The sequence below is a fragment of the Strongylocentrotus purpuratus genome, unplaced genomic scaffold (assembly GCF_000002235.5).
Source record: "Strongylocentrotus purpuratus isolate Spur 01 unplaced genomic scaffold, Spur_5.0 spur5_scaffold_9, whole genome shotgun sequence".
NCBI lineage: Eukaryota > Metazoa > Echinodermata > Echinoidea > Camarodonta > Strongylocentrotidae > Strongylocentrotus > Strongylocentrotus purpuratus.
The window spans coordinates 18935023-18943259 of NW_022145615.1; the positions used below are offsets into that span (position 1 = coordinate 18935023).

The window sequence follows — 8237 nt, forward strand, 5'->3', positions numbered from 1 at the left end:
TACCCATATTCTTTAAATGTTGCAATGAATATGAATATTGTAATTTTGAGATGAAGCTAATATCTACTTACTCCATATGACAGATCATATATTTTTCATGCATAATTGACTACATTTCTTGCAGTATATGCACAAGGAATCTGCAGCATAATACTATTTTTAGAACAGGAAATAACTTTTTCAGATAACACAAGCAAAGCGTACTTTCACATGAAATCTACTCTCAATTTAATTTATCTATAACTAAGCTAGATTACTCATTACTAAAGAAACAGCATCAACAATGAACTGGATCAGAGAAGGTGATTATCCAGTGCCCTTCCTGATCAGTTTAGAAAGACATATCAGATATATTTTAGAAATTCTTCAGATGATATGCCAAACACTGAAAGCTCAAATGGGAATAGAATATACATTCAGAGTATTTCAGATATAATTAAACCAACTTGTTAATATTAATTACATGAGTTTATTGCTCCCCAATGAAATATTGGTGTAGATCAGTCACTTGAAAGACAATTGATGATTAGAAGTTTGCAAGGCCACTATATACATATTATGTCAACAACGCATTCTTCAACAATACATTTAAATCCCTTTAAAATTTGTCAATGAAAGCCATTTCACAAATGAACACTTCAGCCCCCATCAGAAAAGATCGACCAACAGGAGAAGAGTTACTGTATGAAACTGAAAGCATTAAACAATGTAAATCTAACAAAATATATGTCCAACTAATAAAGGTAGTGGCCCTCATTCTAAAGCCTTCTAACTTCTATGTAATTTCCTCAGTAGATGATAAGTCAAATCGTAGAATACACAATCTTCCTTCCTATGATTTTTTCCTTTAGCTCTTCAATTGGCCCCCACCCAGGAAACCTCTTTAAATTATCATGTATTATACAATGTAGTAGCATGATTACTTGTTATTGTATTAAGTTGTTGAATTTAAATGACAATAAACCTATTACATTTCAAGATCCTGGTGGAGGCTTGCAAATGAAGGCTACAAAATAAACACGAAGAAGGTAATGTAATTTTCTGATAAAGTCATACTATATGTTAGGATGTTGTAGCATGAGTACTAGTTAAGTTGTTTTGGAATAACCAAGTGTAAATAACAATGTTATTTTGAACATATCTTTTACTTGTAAACCTTGGACAAATTAAAAGAATTATGTAATATATATATAGATGTATATAATTTGAATGATTATGATTCAAATTACATGAATACAAATTCCAATATAACAGGTGAAACATCTGCTGTGCTATTACTGACCAACAGCAGCTAACAGGAAGTTTTCTGTGTCAGATTCCACTTTGTGTACTTCATCCTCAAAGTCTGTATCCAACTCCATGGGTTTTGTTTCATTCTGCCTTTGGGATGTCCTCACCAGGTCCGAGAACTTTAACACAGAGAGCAAAAAAGTTTGGGAGCAGTTTAGAAAAGAATATCACATATGCAATATTCCTCATCAGTCTTGGTTTATTTATTTGGATGGTTCATTGAATTTAATAAATCTTGCTTTGGTCTGAATTACTGAATATGAGGTTGTAGCAGCCACAAACGGATATTTTTTACAAAAATATATTCTAATGAAATCAACAAAATGTGTTGAAGTTGTTCTAACACATACATCATGATTCAACAAACTTAGAAAGTGCAGTCAAAGTTAATGCATAAATTGCAAATCCTAAGCTAATTTCTCTAAGCTGCACTGTACACTAACCAAAGGTAATAAAAATAGACATCCCCTGCAAAAAAAAACTTAATAGAAGGATACTTTTTAAATATCACTCAATAGTTGCATTCAGGAGGTGTAAACATGTAACTTACCTAAAAACCAGTGACCTGTTGTCCATGGGTTTGGGATCCCTTGGCTCTCAACTTGTTGAGCAATTATTTGTGGACCATTGTTCTAATAGCAGTCAGTGTGTGGGCTGTCAGCAAACTGTGGGCTATCCTTTTGTAGAACTGGGGCCAATTGAATCACTGGAAATAAAAAAAAATAATATCATTCATTTATTTCATTTCATTGGGAGCATAAAAATACATCAGAGGAATTTTGAAATGAGACAAGAAAATATCATGGAATACTATATACAGATAAATGCATGTATGCTGGAGTAGGTACATGTGTATAGCAGCCAAAAACAAAACAAAACAACAACTTCATATCAGGCTTACCCAGAATCTAAATACATGTATAATAAATTGTGAATACAAACTGAAAGGTAGTTATACAACAATTAATAATTTGATAATCCATATTCACTTTGCAAGCAGATTCAACGTGAATGTCAAGTATTGTCAATAGAGAATTTAAAGAAAGATACATCTGGTAATTCTTTAAACTTATTTTTACCTAACTACTTGCTAAGTTCTTATTACAATATTCTAATCACTTGTGAATGTTGTTTGATCACAATTCATAGTTTCAGAATAAAATCCAGACACAGTCAAACCTGCTTTAGTGACCACCTGTCTACAAAGACCACCTGTCTACAAGGACCACATTTTTTGTTTCCTTTGAAAATGGTTTCTCATTGAAACATGTACTAAAGGAACCTGTCTACAAAGACCACCTGTCTACGAAGACCACTTTTTGTGTTTCCCTTGGGCGGTCGCTGTAGACAGGTTTGACTGTATTCACAAACATGTACATATAAATATATGCTTAAAATATACTAGTTGGTGTAATGAATATTACCCAAAACTATAACTTTTCTTTAACTGGAATGAAAATTGCATGATTCATATTTCAAAAACTTGCCATTCTTTAGGACAATGATATCTGTCATAAAATTATACTGGAAGGTGGTAATTTCATTTATTTTCAGGTATGTATGTCAAACTTCAAAACCAATTAAAATACTCAGTATTATACACGTATCTAGTTACATTAACATAGGCTAAATGTATATCTTTGTTAGCTACAAAAAAAAAATAGAATGAGGAATAACTAACCACCAATCTGTGAGCTTTAAGTTGGCTGGTCTTCAATCAAAAGGGGTCAATGTATGGGACATTACATCCTTGCTGGACCTCTGATGGGCATTTCAACTCTGTCAGGAGCATTTTTAGGCTGTCAGTCTGTGGGCAGTCAAATTTAGTATCATCGGTCATTGGGTGTGAACGTATCTGAATAACTGCAAAGCAATACATATAATATTTGCATTGATTATTCAGAATGAAACAAAAATAATGAGATACATTAATGGACTGCATTGGAAGCATTCTACACCATAAACATATTCTAATGTTTGCTTAAATATCACTATACCCAGAAACAAATAATTTAACTAAAGTTACTATGGAGATAAACACACCTAATAATTATTTTTTTATCTGGCTGGTACTGCCCCCCCCCCCCCCCCCCTCCTCACTTCGGGGTCAAAGGGACCGCGATTGTGATCCCAAAATCTCCGGTAAAGAACAATAGTGAATTGCATTAATTCAACCCAGTGTAATGATTGTAGCCTCTCAACATAATCCCAATTTTTAAAAGCATATCAACTAATCTATTTGACACACTACCAGTACCCAACTGCAAACTACGAGATGTACTCAGTTTTGTTAACAGTCTTTATAGAAAGTAATTTGGATGATGTGCATTAACGAGAAGAAAGTATCTGAATAGAAAAATGTATTACTAACCAAGCTCAGCTAATGGGATGTCTCCCATATCCATGGTGTGTACAAGTCCAGGTTCCGACACTGCCAACATTTTCCCCGCCACCACCTGCTGCCCTATTTCATTTTCACCTAAGTGCCTCTCCTTGGTACCGAATTCTTTCTCCTTTTGATATCAGTCAAGTTAGTAGATTTGTCCCTGTTCTACGGGACAAGGCTATCCTGGATAAACTCCATCTAATGTTTGAATAAAGGTATTTATAATAGCAATAGTTTATAAAGAAAATAAAACCTGACATTTGATAATCGTATCTCTAACACTGGCAAACCTACGAAGTGCTTGACCTGACCTGGTGAAGGCATGTGGTTCTACATGTACAATAATTTTAGTGCACTAAAGTTTAGTCCCAGTCAGACTGTTGAATTATATTGTTTCAAGTCATTTCTTTCACTCTGCTCTAATTAATCGTGACCACTATGAGAGACAACACACCACAATATCCTTGTTTAGTTGCTGAAAGTGAAACAGCTTTCGATGAGTACGAGTATAGATGTACGGTAGACTTTATTACCGAAGATCTGCACTATGAAAAAATATGGTCATACCTAAAACCACTTATACTTATAATAAGGATGCAAAGAAAGGACTTACATATTTGACCAAATTATGCAGGTCTAAAGTGAATTTGAAACTAAAGTAAAGGTAAATGTGATGGTGATCTTTGGTAGATGTTGATGCAGTGTACTCACTACTCACTAGACTAGTCACTATATAGTGGCAGTGGTATATTTCTACAGCAACAGATACAGAACCCATCTCTGAAATCATGCCAGGTTTGCCACATCACATTAATTTAAGTTCTAAACATATACTGTAGCCCACAGATTAGTAGCAAATAAATTGGGTCTGTTGTTACTACGATAACCCCAGAATCAAATTTAATGGGTCCCGTTCATTGAGCGAAACATTTTTAAATTGTTTGCATGCACGTGCTTTGTACACTAACATAACCCGCTACATGTGGGACTGGGTTTACGAAAGAGGAAATAATCATAGGGTAATCACCAATTTAGGAGAGGTTTATTTACAATTTTATAGATAACTCAATCACGACGTGCATACATTTTCATTGAATCGAGAACAAAATAAACCTCAACTCACCAGTTCCACGCAGACTCGAAGTTTAAGCATCAGATTCCGGTGAATCCTATTCTGCTAGCAGACTAGTTATAGCTAGGCGTGCCGGTTCGTAAAATCAACAAATTCCTTTTCGCGCGTTAACTCAAGCTTTACGAACTGGCATACAAAGCGCACATATTTTATAAAATCGAATAACTTTTTAATTAAAGCGTTTTATGACCTAAAATTTTGCAGAAAGGTTGATCATGGTAATATCATTCAGAATATGTAAAAATATTAAAATCGAAAATTTACACGAAAAACGCTTCGTATGCCGGTTCGTAAAATCAGCGACGATATTAAAATATGACGGTCAATAGTATCGAAGGCTGCTGATAGATCTAATGACAACAATAAAACTACTCGACCTTTATCCATAGCAGACAGAATATCATTTTTTACTTTGATAAGTGCGCTTTCAGTACTATGATAGGGTCTATATGCAGATTGGTTAGGATCCCACAATCTATTTTCATTCATGTGATCCGTGAGTCTACGACAAGCAACTTTCTCAATGAGCTTTTCCAAGAAACTTAAATTTGACACAGGTCTATAATTTGACAAGCAGTCTTTATCAAGATTTTGCTTCTTGATAAGAGGTCTAATTATGGCTGACCTAGCTGCAGAAGGGAATGTACCTGTTTGTAATGATGAATTAACAATATTTGTCAATACAGGAAGAAGACAATGTACATGTTCTTTTAAAAACCAAGTTGGAATGAGATCCAAACTACATGACTTACTAGGAGAAGCCAGAATAATTTTCAATAACTCATCTTCAGTTGTAGGATCTAAACACGAAAATGATTTTACATGCACTTGATTATACATATCCGGATCAAATGTAGAAATGTGCTGTTCATCATTAATGCTGCCCTGAATCTTCTTTATTTTATCACCAAAGAATGTTAAAAAGTTATTACATAATGTCTCAACTGAGTCGTGTACAGGAAGAGATGGTATCTTTCTATTCAACAAATAATCAACTGTCTTGTAGAGATCCTTATTTTCACACGAGGATAGAGTACTATGAAAATACGCTATCTTTGTGCGACAAATCAGATTTGATGAATAACGTTGTTTGTCCAAGAATTCATCTCGATCAACATCTGATTTAGTCTTTTTCCATTTTCGTTCTGCTCGACGTTTCTCACGACGTGCCAAATGAATGTCATCGTTGTACCACAGCATCCTTCGTCGTACAGGGCGTTCTTTTGAGGTTGGAGGGGCAGATTCGTCCAGAAGTGATTGCATAGTTTCATTGTACCACTTGAACCCAGATTCAGGATCTCCTTGGTGGTTAAAATCCAAAATTGACTCACACAAAGCTGTCAAGAATATTTCCTTGTTGATTGCTTTAAAATTTCGAGATATTGTGAGAATCTTTTGTGGTTGCGGTAAAGGTATGTCTAATTGAACATCAATAACAAAATGATCCGACATTTGTACATCATAGATATTACATTTCTTAATTAAGGATTCCGTCTCTCTTGTGAATACCAAGTCCAATGTGTGACCATGCGAATGAGTTGGACCTATGACATGCTGATGAAGACTGGCGGAGGATGTCGCTTGAAGAAAGGCACTGACGTCTGGTTTGGCAGGTAGATCCACGTGGAAGTTGAAGTCTCCAAGCACAAGTAATTTGCCTGGAAGGACTGATAAATCGGTTAGAAAACTCTCAAACTCATTCAGGAAGTCTGGAACAGTTAGTCCATTTGCAGTCGAAGGTGGTGGACGGTAGATGACAACGATGTGAAGTGTCGATGTCCTGCTGATAACATGAACGGATTCAAATGTTGTGACGTTAGAGACTGGCTTTGTAGTTAGATTAAGCTCTGACTTAAAGAGGACTGCGATACCTCCTCCATGACCAGTTGTTCGAGGTGAACTATGAAACGTGTAACCCGGTGGTGTGCATTCTCCAATGACGACTTGATCGTCTTCCTTCAGCCATGACTCTGTAATGATCAGTATGTCAAGGTCATGTTCAAGAATATAATCACAAATAAGATGAACTTTATTTCTAAGGGAACGAGCATTCCACAGACACAGTTTTGTGCTAGAAGAAATGTTAGTTTTTAATCTTGGAACACTGATCAGGTTACTCTGATGATGAGTTCCCTGTTTCAGAGCATTGTTTAAAGAAGATCGGTTACATGTTGTAATACGTACTGGGATAGGTCTCTGCTTTCTCCTTCCCGCCCTTTTTCCTCTGTGGCTCTTCCATTTTCTCCTCTCATTTCTTCTCTCAATACCAAGACAGCAAATGTTCTCTCTTACCTCTCTCTGGAGTTCAGTTCTCTGTTGTCCAGGTACATTAAGCTGTAGAAGTTCATACCTGCTGTATTTTCTCGAGTTGTGTGGAGGTAAGGTAGTTGATGCATGGTTCTGCTTTTCCAAGGTCAAGTCATTGCTAATAGGCCCAGGGTTCGGGTTCACGTCACCCGCTATCAACAGTTGAAGCTGAAGAGTTGATGTAGTATTTGCATAGTATGCAAGGCGACTTCCCAGAAATTTCAGGGGCTTTAGATTTAGCTTGTACTGTACACCACTTAACAAGCCACTGTTGAAAGTACAGTGCCCAGTGAATGCACTTCTTCCCAGGGTAGATACAAAGAGTACAAAAGTGATCAGCTTGACCAGCTCCATTGTAGATCCAAGTGACCATTCATGAGGACAATAGAGAGGCTGCTTGAGTGAACTTCACTGCATACATGCAGAATGGTGGACATATATAGTTCAACTTGTAACTTCATGCAATCCAAACTGCAAATCTATGTCCACTCTCCTTTCACTCAATATCAAGATAAACTGTCTGAAATTGGTCCAGATTAATCCCGGTGTTAAAACAAACAGACTAGTACTAAATTGATGATGCCTCTATCAAAAGTGAGGAAATAGTAAGCAAAATAAGACAGAGCTTGAAGAGGGTCAGCCTGTCAGGCGATCACCTCATAGTCTTAATGCCTTACATAAGGCACTTATACAGCACAGCGATACGGTTTTGATCCTGGGGCCTCACAGATACGAGACCATTGCTTTGCCAGTGAATCATGAATGTACGCATCGGGGGCTTAGAGTATGGGGCAGTCCCCACAAATAAAAAATAAACAAAGAAAATGCAATAATTTATAAATAATCCATAGCATTTCCCCACGGTCCCCAACGGGAAAAACTCCTCTTTACGGCCATGCATTATGGTTCAAGGCATGGCTACACATATATTTTGTTTCTATTTGGGACCGGGGTAAAATGCAATGAGTTATTTATAAGTTATTGCATTTGTTTTAATTTTTTTTAATGATTTTTGTTTGGGGGCTGCCCCCTATCATAGCCCCTGCTGCGTACAGTCATGATTCACTGGCAAAGCAATGACCTCGTTACTGTGAGGCTCCAGGATCAGACCTTCTCGATGTG

General features: G+C 36.3%; 1 long non-coding RNA gene across 2 annotated transcripts; it reads right to left on the reverse strand.

Annotated features, from left to right (window-relative positions):
• Positions 1–916: 916 nt before the first annotated feature.
• On the reverse strand, positions 917–5113 carry LOC105443565. 2 transcript variants are annotated; one of them, XR_004062443.1, is made up of 5 exons: positions 4800–5113; positions 3662–3874; positions 2972–3153; positions 1841–1996; positions 917–1409 (listed from the first exon to the last, which is right to left on the reverse strand). It is a non-coding gene; the product is annotated as an uncharacterized LOC105443565 (long non-coding RNA). The 2 variants fall into 2 exon arrangements; XR_972795.2 differs by lacking the exon at positions 4800–5113 and having other exon boundaries at positions 3662–3926.
• Positions 5114–8237: the final 3124 nt, after the last annotated feature.